Below are 15,500 nucleotides of genomic sequence, written 5' to 3' on the forward strand. Positions count from 1 at the left end.
CCATTTCCACAAGACCTCTGTGTAAATCTACTAGGGAACTTCATCCTGGACTGAGGAAGAGGACTGGGGAGTAGCGGGTAAACTGGGGCACAGAGAAATAGGGGCCACCTGTCCCACGATGGACTTTAGACTCACCCTCACCCTCCAGGAACTTCAAAATACACACAGACAGAGTGCTATGGACAAGAATTTTTTTTAAACAAATCCCTGAATCCCTAGCAGATCTTGTTTCTACCGAGACACAAATGTCTTATGTGTATAATGTTTCACAGAAGCCTTAAAATATTATCACCCCAACTTGACCCATCAAGAAACTGAGGTAGAGAAGTTTATCACATTCTACAAGATTAGAGAGAGGCCACGTCAGACACCGTATTTAAATCCAAGTCCCTGCTCCAGTGCTCACACTAGAAAATGTCACATACTGCCTCTTTCCTGCCCTCTCCCTGCAGTAAATCCCTGAAGAGTCATTTCTGTGTCACCTGGAATCAAACTCACATCAATTTTTCACAAAGAGCTATGTAACTCCTTAGAGGATTTATCAAAATCTAAAGGATTGGGTTGATAGGAGAAATTTGCATGTTCTGTTTCTCAAAGGAAACATGGCTTTAAAAGAAACTGAAAAGTACTTATCTAGTCTAAGCCCTCATTGTGCACAGAAAGAAACGGAGGCTCAGAGGAGAAGAGGAAAGGGCGTTATTAAGAAATATTGCCTCAGCGCGGCATCAAGCCAGCCCTGGGCCCTTCTGGGGGAGGATCTGGAAGGCCCAGGAGAATGAGTGTTAGAAAATAGAAAGAGAAGAAGCATATAAGGCCCCGTCTCTACACCACCATACCATGAATTTCCACCAATTACCCAGTATGGGTGCAGCCAATATTAAGGTTGTCTGAACAGGTTATTGAAACCTGGAATTCTCAACCATAGTGGAAATTCCAGCATTTACTGTGCTTTTTTCCCAGTTCAAGCATCAATTCAGTGGGCACTCTGTACCAGGGACTACACGAGGCCTGGAGTTCTCCCAATTACAGATCTCTATTACCACGTGTGCAAAGCACATAAAGGCCAGCAGAAGAAAAGTGCCCACAGATAAGATGGAATTACTGAAACCGAAAGCAGCCAAAGAGCATATATTACTAGGAAAAACGGTGCTCCTAGAAATGGACTCATGGACATAGAAAGCAAACTGTGTTTAGCAGGCAGGAAAGGGGGGATTAACAGATACAAATTAGTAAATATAAAATAAATGACAAGGACCTGCTATATAACACAGGGAACTATATTCAAATTCTTGTAATGAGTTATACTAAAAACAATCTAAAACATATGTATATACATATGCATATGTTTATAACTGAATCTCTGCTCTACACCTGAAACTAACATTGTAAATCGACTACACTTAAATAGAAAATAATTTAAAAAATAAGTAAAAATAAAAGCAATGCCGTTAAGAAAAAATAAAAGAACACTCTAATCCCCTTAGCTGTATGTGGTGGAGAATTCTGGTTGCAAGCACCAAGTCCACTGGATCACTCCAGCACTGGCTGTCACTCTTTCTGACCATCAGAGAGTCCCTTGCTTCACTGAGGTTACTTTTCTCTTCTGTGAAAGAAAGGCTACAGCTGCAACTAACGATGTATAGAATCTCATCATTCACAAGCCCAACAAGTAGTGAGGACTTCCCGTGGGCCCGGCTCTGGACAGAGGAAAAGATAGGGTCCGAGATATATTCATGGGTAGAAGAAGTTTATGCCTTAAAGACATTAATTCTTCCTGTTTTGATAGACAGATTCATTGCAATTCTGATTAGAATTCCTACCAGATTTTTCTTGGAATGTAACAAGTGAATTTATGGTCAAGAATAGCCAAGAAATTTCTTTAGAACCACCACTGGGGAGGGGTGGATAGGTCATTAATTTCCACTGCTCTTTCTGAAGTGATAAAAACGTTCTGGAATAATAATGGTTGCACAACTGTGAATATGCTAAAAGCTGCTGAATTTTACCATTTAAATGGATGGACTTCATGGTGTGTGAACTATATCACAATAACGCTGTTATATGAAAAAATATTTCTTGAGAAATATTTTTCTTTTTATACCACTACTCTGTCCCACAATTTAAGAAAAACAAGAAACCAATACAAACCAAACTCTGCCAGGAGCTCTTTAGGACTGCAATATCCCTGGGTCTCCAAGGCCTCTGGTGGTGCTGTTCCTGTTAACACACACTAGCTGGGCTGGGCAAGTTAGGGACTGTAACGATCTTTTAAAAATCGACGGTCACACGTTTCACCCTTGGAGAGGGAAGGAAGGAGGATATTACAGCTTCATGCCTTCAGCTCATTTTTAACAGAACCAAGCCCTGCTTGCACCACTGTAATCCCTCTCACTATAAAAACACGTGACATCAACAAACATCGCCATCATAACACCTGAAAGTGTTCAAGGTACTTACCTGCGGCAGAAACACTGAGGGAGGAGACAGAAGCTTGCTCAGCACTCATGCTCCGTTTTCCCGACTCCACCAGGTGAAGCTGGGCGATACAGCCAGAGGCTCTCAGCCCAGGGAGCAGCACACACGCCACTGAGCTGGTCCTGAGGGAGGGTGAAAGGGAAAGGAGGGCAGCCCCTGGGGGGAGGGAAAGCGGGGGGGGGACGCGGGCTGCAGCCCCGCTCGGAGGCCAGCCCCAGCCCCACCATAAGCAGCCCGCTCCCGTCCGGGTCCGTAGACCACGCCAGCCCGGGACACAGCCCGCCCATTGGTGGGGACGGGCAGGCGGCCAAGGAGAGGAAGCCCGGGAGGAGAGGACTCGCGGGCGGGAGAGGGGAAGGGGACGTCAGCCTTGGACTGAGGGGATCCCGGCTGGGTGAGAGGTGGCAGGTGCACACCTGGACCTGGACAGCTGTGCCAGGGGCGCCGGGGCAGGTGGTGCTGTCACAGGGGTCTGGCCGGAGCAATTCAGCTGAACACGGGCTGACTGGCGCCCTTGGGGGCTGTGAAAGGCGGACCACCCTCCCGCAGCCGCCTGACCCCTTTCCCGGGAGCCCCCCACCTTGCACTTCCACAGCCAGAAGCCCCGGCCGCAGGCAGGAACCAAAGGCCTACCGGGCGACAGAGTTGAGAAGCATTTGGAGCCAATCCCTGGCTCGGACATGGAGCTTTCAACCAGCGGACCACCTGGCACTGACTGCGCATGCGCAGGAGGGCCATCGATCCTCTCTGGGTTCTGCAAGAGAAGGTGGGACAGCGAGGGAGGGAGAAGATGGGAGCGGGTGGAGAGGAGGGGAAAAGTGGAGGGATACAGATGGACAGGAAGAGCAGAGAAGGGATGGATCTGGATAGGGGAGTGTCGTAGCGGAGTTGGAGAGATAAAGCTTTACCTCTGGGGCACCCCGAGACGGCAGACCTGCCTCTGTACCATTCTGTAACCATTGAAGTCCCGCAGCTCATGTTTTACCTCCCTGATCCAGCCCTCTATCAGATGCTTCTGCAGAAACCCTATGGGGATAACACCCGTTGCCCCCAAGCGGAGCTGGGTTTTCTGTTGCTCTGAGAACCAAGCACCCGCAGGTGTTGTCGCTCAGAACTACCTTGGGAAGAGTACATATTCCACTTTTACACACTGGGGAACAGGCAGGAAGGATCTCTGCCTTAGCTCCACTGTCCCAGGTGTTGGGCTGGCAGGGAGCGGTGTGGTACAAGATCAGAGCTCCAGACAGAGCAGACTGCCTGAGTGTTGGTGCATAGTCCCCATCCCTCCTGGGTAAACCATACCTCACCCTAGTGGAAACATCAAGGGCTCACAGTAGTTCCCTGGGTGTGGGAGAGCTGTCTTCATGTGAAGGAAAAGTCCAGCTGGGCTAACAAGCTAAGTCACAAATCTAAGTGTGATTAGTGTCGGTTTAATGATCTGAATTCTGCTGGGCTATCTCATATATCTGAAGTTTAGTGTCAGTTTATTGGGCTAACAACCTAACTCGTAATTCCTTGCTCAACAAGTGTCAGTAACGTGATCTATTACAAATTTATAAGCTCCAGTGTACTGATTCCTTGCTTTTTGTTCTTTGAGCTTTATTGGCTAATACCCCCTTACTTGTATTTAAGCCTTTAAAACCTCATGTGCACGTCTTGAAGGTGCTCAGAATTTCGGAGCAGGAGCCCCTCTGAGCCCACCGGCATAATAATTCTGAGTACTCCATCACTCAGATTGGTGCTTGTTTCTTGGCTGGCCTGTTTCCATAACACTCAGCTCCAGTGCCCAGCTTTCTAGGTAGATAGGAGTGTTACCAAGTACAAATTCATTCTCTTCAGTGCAGGACAGGCCAATAAGTTTGGAAACAAGATGTTGGGGCATGGATTTGCAAGTTTCTGTAGACCTAGTTGGCAAACTAATGTCCTGGAAAACCATCTCCCCAAGTCACAATTCAGGCTCCTTTCCTACGTGCTTGGTTGTTACAAACTTCTTAGTGTAAAAATTCCTTATTGTTAGAATCCTTTCTTCTTGCAGCTATCTGCGTGGGTCAGATCCCTGTAAACCTCCAACAAAAGAAACGTTATTGTCTATTCTGCAATTTGCTATCTTTTAATGAATGAAAAAGTGTTAAATATCCTTAAAGGTCAGAGCCTTCAGAATAAGCTCTCCTGTGTATTTCAGGCTCTAGGCAACGATTTTTTACAAGCAAGATGAAGCCTAGGAGACAGAGCATATGGTTAAAGTCAAAGGAACAGATCTAATATGGAGTCAGATTTTTTCTGTTCTATTACCCGGGCAGAAGCCACTTGAGGATTTAAATCTCTTTAAGTTAAAAATAACTAAAATTTTAAAGGAATTTACATACATAGGTGGGAATGTGCAAAGCATATCTGGAGAAGCACCCAAAGGATAGTAAACAGTGGCATCTCCAGACAGGGCTGAAAGAACAGAGGATGAGGGAAAACTTCTTTCAATTGTGTATTCTTGTGCTCTATATGAGTTTATTTTTTTTAACCATTTGCTTGCATTTCTTTTTCAGTTAAAAATTGTGTAATGGAGCAAAGGAGTAACTAGCTTAGCAAATACAGCAGCCATGGAATCACTAAGTCATCACTTTTGATTTAAGCCAGAAAGCATTTATTGACTCTCTCCAATGTGCTCAGTCCTGTTTTAAGACTTCTTTTATTATTATTATTATTATTATTATTATTATTATTATTATTATTATTATTTCTAGTACTATTACTATTACTATTATTTTATGAAATAATAACATGGTATACCTCACCCCTGCCCATGGCTGGTGGAAAACCAACTGAGTTTTTATTGAGTTGTTTTCCAAGGAGTAGAGATAAGTTTATAAACAGAACACATCTTCAGGGCAAAACAGGCAGTGTGCTTTACCAGCAGGCCAGACAGCAATGAAGGGTTTTCAACAGAGGCGCCCAGAAGCTGAGAGAGAAAGCCTCCAGGACACTACAAAAAGCTGACCAAACTGCCTTCTCCATGGCACTACTGAAATAGGAAAGAACAAATCTGACTCATATTTGATCTGTTCCTTTGACTTTAACAAAGCCAAGTTAATATGCTCCGGTCTTTTCATGTGTTATGATGTCACAGAGGAAACGGACAGGTCAACAAGGAACCACTCTGCCGTGATCAAGGAGCCGGGGAAAGGGATGGGCTGCAAGATGTATGAAGCAGCCGCATCTGTGCCCGTGCTTCTAGGCAGGTATCCAAAATCGCCTCGACAAGGTGTCAAACATTTGTGCCCACGTCCTCATCAACAGACATGTATTAAAGACAAATGGAAACATATAAAAGGCCAATACCCTTGCTGGGTACACCGTCCAAAGTGCAAAGTCTCAGTTTGACAACTGGCCATCTCGGTTCCCTGGGATTCATTCTTGGAGAACCTTAAAAACCACTTTTCTGTCTTCAAGAAGTGCTGCATATTTGTCCTATCTTTGGCTCAGTGATGCAGCACGTTCAAGTGAACTTTAATGTCTGCACAGATTTGACTGTCTTTCTCCAGGTTCATTTGTCCATTCCAATGAGGCCTGAGCTAAGTTCATCCTCTGTAAGGTCTATTCCCTCCAGGGACAGCTCATTGAGCCTGCAATTAAAAGCCAAGTGAACAAGACTGTCCTCAGCTAAAAAGTTCACCCACCCTTCAGTGTTTCTTAATCTCCTCTCCTGACTAATTGCAACAGACTAACACCTCCCTCACCAAGATAACCAACTATGTCATTTTGTCTCCCCAAAGAGAAAGTAAGGTCCATAAAAGAGGAGACAACTACATAGTCACCTCTGAATTCGTAGCATATAGAAATGTCAATAAATAGAACTATGATTATGGCTTCTTTCCTTTAAAACCTTTCAGGTTATTTGAATGAGACCTTGGAAGAGAGGTGTTTGCTGTCCAGTATCTTGATCCACAAGACTCTGGAGGCCTTTTTCAGAATGGCTGTTCACTGATTCATTCAAAACACAACTTATCAATCAAGGAGTAGCTGTGGTTTTCTGCCAGGAGTTTGTGGTCACTCTCATGCCAGAACAGCTTCAAACTATATCCTTACTTTGGATTTGTTATTTTTCCCCTCTTCCAACAAAATTGACTTTCCTTACTTTCTTGTCTTGAGGAATTTTTTTTTTCCTATTTCACCCTTTAGTAAACCAAGATCCTCAGGATGGGCTTGGCCCATAATATGAACCCCCATCCAACTCCTAGTGTGAGAGGCCTGGGGCTCACATCTTGCCCTCCTGTCAAGGCAACTGAAAATCAGTTCAGGAGCGAACTAGCACCCGAGGGATTCTAAGGCTCGCATATCTCCCAGAAACCCTGCTTTCTCATTTTTCTTGGCTTCTGAGAATTTCCCCTCACTTTCTTGACAATTAGTTGTGCAGCTTGAAAGATGAGGAAGGAAGGTTTTATTTCTTAATCAGCATTTTAAGGAACTTGTGTAATGAAACTTTTCACGAGTTTCTAGAACCCTCCATTGCCAAGATAGAAAACACACTAGACATTTTCTAAATTTAGCTCTCATGTGCATTTTTTCTTTGCTTTTGTTTTCTTAACTGTTAACAGACATTTTTTAATTAAAAAAATATAAGGCCCCAAAAAGGATAGAACACTGAAGGGGCAAACAAAATTAAAGGGCAAAGACAGAAAAATGATAACTACTCTAAAAATTTAATATAATACATACACTATGTATCAGATCAGCACTTCTCAGTAACAGCTAATTGAAACATGACCATGAGGTAAAATTACTCTCCTGTCAGGACATGGCCAACAGAAAAAACAATTAAACCAACAAACTAATATCCTAAGTCTGGCAAGGTACAGAAGGCTACAAGCTAAATGTGTCTTCTTCTGGAAAAGAGGGAGATACACCGGCTCTTTTCTGTGGAGCCTGAGCCCACGGGAGGACGGTGAAGTGAGCTCTGTAAGTACCCAATTAGCAAACTGAGTGATGAATAAATAGACGTGAGCTTTGATGACAGAGCTGATACTAATATTCATTTGTCCTGTAAAGTATGACTTCCGTTCAGTGATCAATACTTCGGAATCCTCAGGAGTTGACATTATGGGAAAATGCACAGCCTGGGCCCAGACCTCCTCTTTCATCTCGTGACACTGCACTTAGATGTCACAAGGACACCTCCAACTCCACCTGCAAAGAGCTGACTTCATGGTGCTCCTCCCATAGCCGTCCTGCCCAGGGCCTCTGGTAGGGGGATAAGGTCTCCATGCCTCTCCCAACTCAGGCCCATCACTCACAGATGTGAATGGACCCCTCCTTCAGGGCCCAGATATCCTCAGTCACCGAGTCCCACCACCCACACCTGAGCTACCAGATACTCACTGACACTCACTCAGCACTGACTCTGTGCTGGGGACCACGCTGCACACTGCAAACGTTATCTCACTGGATCTCCACAACAGTCCTGGGAATTGGGTACATCACTGCTCCAATTGATTAGATAAATTGTTTCACTTCCTTGCGTGCGTCATTCAAACTGACACGGCTACTGAGCCACAAGCCTGGGCCTGAAAACAACTTGAAACTTGAACACTGCTACACCTCGCAGCCACCCTACTCTGACTCATCACATCACCTCCTGCCAAGCCTTCTAAATGTTTCTAAGCATTCTACAAGACAAAAGTGAACTACGAGATCACCCCACTCTCCTACTTAAAATCTGTCAATGATGGTCCACTGCCCTTAGGAGAAAGCCCCACCGGGCCTGAGCAAAGCCCAACGGCCCAGCATCCGCGTTCCCTGCGCGGCCGCGCCGCCTCACCCACTACGCAGCTCTACACGTGCCTTGTCTAGGACAAGGATGCTGACTCCGCACAACCCAGGGCTTGTCTCACTAGAACAATGATCATCTTCTTCAGTGTTCATCTTCTTCTTTGCTGACCCTCAGAAAAATGTTTTCTCATGATGAATCAATATCTTTTTCCTTATAACTTCCCATCATTGATAATGAGCTCCCCCCAAAAGAGAGAAGACCTAATTGTCAGTCTCCTTATCTGTAAAGTGAGAATAACAAGGAAATATGTGAGGTTTTATGAGAAATAATATTCATGTGAGGCTGAGGGACAATTCCATCATACAATAAGCACTCAATATGTGCTTAATTAATATTAATAAGAATATATTGCATCTAGCAACCTTCAATCAATGTTTTATGACATTGTCCAACAGACTACTGACAAACTGTTGGACGATCCCCTTTGAGCAGATCAGCACAAGCGTACTGGGAGAGGTAAGCGCTGACTCCAGTTGCAGCTGCAGCCATCCAGCACTATGGGGCGGGGGGCAGTTTGCTCAAGCTCTTACATGTTGCTTGAGCATTTAGTTGTCGTTATTGATTAAAGACAGGTGTTCTTTAGTCAAAGCTCCTGAAACTTAAATCTTCAATGATTGATGCAAATTAGGTTTCAAGAACAATACTCTCACTAGAAATTATTTGAAAATCATAGTCTTAGCTACTCCGCACATCAAAATGGCATGTTCTTAATGTATCTGACTAAATACACCAAAAGGGTTGTTTAAAAGAAATTACGATGAAGCCATCCTGAATAAGCTCCAGTATCATCTGCACAAAGCCCCACCCAAGGGTCTCATTTCACATTTCCACATAGGTGTTCAGGTAGCTTAACTTGGGTCTTGGTTTCTTATAACACGGGGCGGGGAATAGTTGTGGATAGATTTATGTAGCAAATATATACCTAGGGTTTTTGCTGTTAAGGACTTCTAGAAATAAGAAGATTGATATATAGTCCCACCCATAAGAAACTCAGCATTTCCATTTACAGCAGCATTAAAAATAAAATGAGAGATACATTTAACAAAAATTTACAAGATTTGTACATTGAAATATTTGAAGTATCACCAAAATAAATTTTAAAAGATCTACATATATGGAAGACATCCCATTTTCATGGAATGATAGACAATATTATTAAAAATGTTAAGACTCCTCAAAATGATCTACATATACAGTGGAATCCCTAGCAAAATTCAAGCTGACTTCTTTGCAAAAATTGAAAAACTGATCCCAAAATTCATATGGACGTGCAAGGGGCCCAGGATAGCCAAAACAAGCTTGCAAAACAAGAGTAAAGTTGGAGGACTCACTTTGAAGGGTAATAAAATTCTATAGTAATATGTCACTATGATACTGGCATAAGTTTGGATAAATAAATCTATGAGACACAATAAAAACCCAGGGGGAAAAACTTACACTTACAGGGGGGGCCAAAAACACCCCATTGAAAGAATAGTCTATTCAACAAATGGTGCAGGGACAGCTGGGTATCTGCAGGCAAAAGAATCAATCTGGAATCTGAACACCCATATTTTATATAACAAATAAAAATTAAAACAAAATAGATCACAGACAGAAATGTAAAAATTAAACCTATAAACTTTCTAAAAGAAGACACAGTATAAATCTTTGTGGTCCTAGGATAGGCTTTGGTTTCCTGGATGCAATACCAAGAGCACAATTGATAGAAGAAAAAAGCAGATAAACTGGACTTCATCAAAATTAAAACCTTTTTCTTACAAAGGATATCATCAAGAAAGTGAAATGACGGGGGAAAAGGGTGTCTCAAGTCAGAGAGTGCATGCTTAGCAAGAAAAATAAAATAAATCATTACATCTAACTACATCCCCTGTAAAGAAATTGTTTTAATGTTTAAAAATATATAGTGAAAGACAATGTGCAGAATGGAAGAAAAATTTTGCAAAGCATGTATCTAATAAGAGAGTAGCATCCAGGATATATAATGAATGCTTACAACTGAACAATACAATAAAATAGACCCAATTTTTAAATTTACCACGAATTTAGATACATATACAAATGGCCAATAAGCATATGAAAAGATGCTCAGCATCACTAGCCAAATCAAAATCAAAATGAGATCTCATTTTACACCCACTAGGATGGTTATAACCAAAACATGGACAATAACAAATGTCATTCAGGAGGCAGAGAAACCTCATATGCGGCCAGGGGAAAGGGACAATGGTGCAGCTTCTTTGGAGAAGTCTGGTATTTCCTCAAAAGCTTAGAGTTATATGGCTCAGCAATTCCACTCCTATATGTAGAGTCATCCCTCAATACCCTTGGGTGGTTGGTTTCAGGAACCCCACACCCTGGATACCATAATCCAAGGATGTTCGAGTCCCTTTACAATCAGCCATCTGGATCCATGTAGTGGAAACTACAGATATGGCGGGCCAAATGTACAGCCAACAGAATGAAAACATATTCTCATAAAAAATTTCACATCAATATTCATAGCAGTATCATTCAGAGTAGCCAAAAGTTACTAACAATATCCATCCATCAATGAACGGATAAACAAATTTACCAAGAATAGACCCACAAACTTTTGGTCATTGAAACTTTGACAAAGGAGGTGAGAACATACAATGGAGTAAAGACAGCCTCTTCAGCAAATGGTGTAGGGAAAACTGCACAGCTGCATGTAAATCATTGAAGTTAGACTACTCCCTCACAGCATACACAAAAATGAATTCAAAATGTGTTAAAGAATTAAACATGTAGACAAGACACTATAAACCTCTTAGAAACAACCATAGGCAAAACATCTGACATACATCTCAGCAATGTTTTCCTAGAGCAGTCTACTCAAGCAATAGAAAAACAACCAAAAATATACAAGAGGGATCTAATTAAACTTACAAACTTTTACACAGCTAAGAAAACCGTAAGCAAAACAAAAAGACAACCAACCTATGGAATGGGACAAAATATTTGCAATAAATGAAACAGCTAGGGGCTTAATTCCCAGAATATGTAAACCGCTTTTACACTTAATAAGAAAGAATAACAAACAATTCAATTCAAAAATTAGCAGAAGTCCTAAAGAAACATTTCTCCAATGAAGACGCACAAATGGCCAGTAGGCACATGAAAAAATGTTCAATATCATTATCAGAGAAATGCAAATCAAAACTGCTATCAAGTATCACCTCTCACTAGTCAGAATAGCCATCATTCAGAAGTTCACAGACAATAAATACTGGAGAGGCTGCGGAGAATTGGGAACCCTCCTACACTGTGGTGGGAATGCAGTTTGGTGGAGCCATTGTGGAAAAATATATAGAGGTTCATCAAAAGACAAAACCTTGACCTCCCAGGTGACCCAGCAATCCCACTCCTGGGCATATATCCAGAAGGAACCCTAATTCAAAAAGACACCTACGCCCCAATCTTCACAGCAGCACTATTTACAATAGCAAGACATGGAAACAACCGAAATGTCCACTGACAGATGGCTGGATAAAGAGGTTGTAGCATATTTGTCCAATAGACTACTATTCAGCCATAAAATAATAATAAAATAATGCCATTTGCAGCAACATCAATGGACATGGAGAATGTCATTCTAAGTGAAGTAAGCCAGAAAGAGAAAGGAAAATACCATATGAGATTGCTCACATGTGGAATCTAAAAAAAAAAAAAAAAGAAACTAAAAGATAAATTTATCTACAGAACAGAAACAGACACAGAGTCACAGAAACCAAACTATGGTTACCAGAGGGGGGAGGGTGTGGGAAGGAATAAATTGGGAGTTCAAGATTTGCAGATACTGAGTATGTAAAGAATAAACAGCAAGTTTATACTGTATAGCACAGGGGAATATATTTAATATCTTAAAATAACTTATGTTTAAAAACAGTATGAAAATGAATGCAGGTATGTTCCTATTTAACTGAAGTGTTGTGCTGTAGACAAGTAACTGACACAACATTATAAACTGACTAGACTTCAATGAAAATATTTTTAAATAGACTAAAACCAAAAAAAATGGAAAAGGATATTATCAAACAAAAAGAATAAAGTACTGATGCAGGGTACAATATGGATGAACCTTGAAATTTTATGCTAAAATAAGCCAGACACAAAAAGCCAAATAGTGCCCTTTAAGGTGAACTGTATCTAAGCGTTTACTGTACTACTCCTGTAAATTTTCCGGAGATTTGAAATCTATCAATATCTAAATAAATTGTATTATGCATTAAAAACTTAAAACGCTTCCTCACAGGAGGGCTTTAATTATTAAATTTAGAAACGCATATAAAGCTCTTGGAACAACAATTTGCAAGTCCACACACAGTCACTGCTGTCACTGCCACTCAGAGGGTGGTGCCAGCGCTGATGAGAGCTGCCTCCACTGACTCCCCTGCAGAAAGGAGTGAAGGCCTGAGCTCTGACAGGCAGGGTGAGCGTGAACCTGAGTCAGACACAGCCACGTCCCAGACTCTGCGTTACCCAAATTTCTTAAACAAACTGCAACATGTAATGTAAACACGCTAGAGGGATGTATCTTACAACACAGGGAATACAGACAATGTTTTACAGTAACTATAAATGGAGCATTTTTGTACACCTGAAACTAATATCATATTTTAAATCAGCTATATCTCTATAAAAAATTAAAAAATATTTTTAAAATGTTATCACTTTAATATTCAATTCGGTTTTTATGTAACTACTAAACAGCTTAGAATATATAAAAGCATTTATTTGTGCTGTTTGTTTACATATTTATTTACATTCAGACTCTTGCTAAAAGAGAATTTAAACATTTTTTTAAACACAGCTTAACAACCATAACAACAAAAATGCAAAACGGAGAGTGAAGAGAAAATGGACATTCAATACTTAAGTGAAACCAGGGGGAGATAAACTCGTAAAAATGGATTCCATGAAGTCAGGGCAAGTGTTAAAGGCCGACTAGAAATTCAGCTGTAAGATTCTTGGCAGCTAAAGCAAAAAGATGATGGGGCGGGTGGTAGAGCATGTGCTTAGCGTGCACGGGGTCCTGGGTTCAAGCCCCAGGGCCTCCACTAACAGATAAATACATCTAATTACCTGCCCCCCAAAAGAGCCCCAAAGAAAAGATAAAGAGAAATTTCTTTCCCAAAAAACTCTGATATTAAATTTGGATTAAATACTTAAATAAAAGATAAAAAGAAAAATAAAAAAGATAAGTGACACTGTGAAGGAAAACCCCAGCTCGGCTAACAAGCTAAGTCACAAATCTAAGTGTGATAAGTGTCGGTTTACTGATCTAAGTTTTGCTGGGCTACCTGGTAAACCTGAAGTTTAGTGTCAGTTTACTGGGCTAATAAGCTAACATGTAAATCCAAGGACAACAATTGTCAGTAACGGGATCTGTTCCAAATTGATAAGCTTAAGTGTACTGATTCCTTGCTTTTTGTTGTTTGAGCCTTATTGGCTAATAACCCCATACTTGTAATTAACCCTATAAAACCTCATGTGCACGTCTTGGAGGTGCTCAGAGCTTTGGAAAAGAAGCCCCTCTGAGCGCGCCAGCGTAATAAATCTCAGTACTCCAACCCTCTGAGTTATTCTTGTTTCTTGGCTGGCCTGTTGTTTCCATAACAACACAAGCGATAATGCCCATGAGATAAATCTGCGGAGGCTGCTGTCAGGTCCCCATGTCTCACGTAGGAAAATCTGAAACATCTTTCTCACCACTCAGAGTCATCATAAGCCCACCCCACACCTCCCGCCGTTAAATGCAGGAGCACAGGTAGAGCCCGACCTTTGCTGTCTTTGTGTCATCACAGTGAGACAGGATGGAAGGGGAAGAGCACAGCCATTCAAGGAAGGCCACAGCAATTAACATCAAAATGTTAAAGGATTCAACCCCCAATAGGCCTTGAGGCTCAGGATGAAGAGATTTAACTTCTAGCAGATCTTGAGATTCAGTAAACATCCATTGTAATAGTAACGTGGTGAATAACATGCCCCAGGCACATGGCAGTCCCAATGATAGCCACAAAAGGTCAAAGGGTGGGAAATTGCCAACTCCCTGGGAATCCCAGCCCCTTGCCCTAGGGCTGGCCCTTCTACTTATTAGCATATGAAACCACCAAGCCCAAGAAAACAAGCAACACAGCGCCACCTCGCGGTCACCACTCTCTCTCCCTCTTTGGGGAAGGCCCAAAATCTGTGGAGTGTGTACCTACTTCTAATATGAGCATCAAACCCCCACACATCTTGACGTTTCTCTTGCATTTCAATGTATCTCTCTGAATAAATCTACCTTTACTCAACACTGGCTTGCTCTTGAATTCTTTACTGCATGAAGTTAAGGAACAAAATCTGGTGGGGCACATCCCAGGGGCTCAACGAAAGCCTGGGACACACCCCGTCTCATGCCCAACGTTTTTTATTCTTGTATCAACAGGACTGGGCTGTGAAGGGAGGTCTGAGGCCACAGCTAAGGGACAGGATCAGCCTCCAGGGCTCCAGTTGGTGCGCAGTCTCTCCCCCAGCATGGGTCTTGGGGTCTGCCCAGTTCTCTGTGTTTCTCTGTTGTGCTGACTCCCCAGCCATACAGCATACTCCTAGGCCTGTCCCCACAAAACCCCTGTCTCCAAAATACAAGCACATCTTGTCACAATCCTCTTGTTCAACAAGGAAATGTACAGCCCACTTTTTTTCCTCCCCAATAAAGTACCCAACTGTCCTCGCTCCCATCACACCACTCTTTTCTTAGTGAGAACTCTGCACTCGCCACACCCCATCCTGAACACAGGTGCCTTGCTGGCTGTGACCGAGATGTTTCTTTCTCACACAGCCTGCGTCCTTTCACTTTCCCCTTGTTACTTTAAAAAAGCCTTTCCTGAGTCACTCACCCCTCTGATTCTGAACTAACAAAGTGCTGAGTTTGCAGTCACTATGTGCATAACTCCCAGGTTTTGGCTATGTTTCCTTCGCAAGATCTTCATTACGGAGCTGCATCAAGAAGTTTAAAGAGGCTATTCTTACATCTGAGTGGAGGAGCCTGCAAAAAATTTAAATGGCTTTGAAGAGAGAGTTAACCAGGGACAGAGATGTCGCGGGTCCTAGTCAAAAGTGTCATGAGGCAAAATGTTCTCCCAAGGCTCAGAGTGGCTTCTGAACACGGAGTCGGCAGGGAGGAGGTGACAGGCAGTGA

The 15,500-nt window shown here is 42.3% G+C and overlaps 1 long non-coding RNA gene across 1 annotated transcript in view; it reads left to right on the plus strand.

Annotated features, from left to right (window-relative positions):
* LOC140701224 (uncharacterized) overlaps positions 1–15,290 on the plus strand; it is a 60,960-nt gene extending 45,670 nt beyond the window's left edge. The window contains exon 2 of the long non-coding RNA XR_012080186.1: positions 15,230–15,290. This is a non-coding gene — a long non-coding RNA (uncharacterized lncRNA). The remainder of the gene's footprint in view (positions 1–15,229) is intronic.
* Positions 15,291–15,500: the final 210 nt, after the last annotated feature.

This window comes from Vicugna pacos, chromosome 14, assembly GCF_048564905.1.
Source record: "Vicugna pacos chromosome 14, VicPac4, whole genome shotgun sequence".
Classification (NCBI taxonomy): Eukaryota; Metazoa; Chordata; class Mammalia; order Artiodactyla; family Camelidae; genus Vicugna; species Vicugna pacos.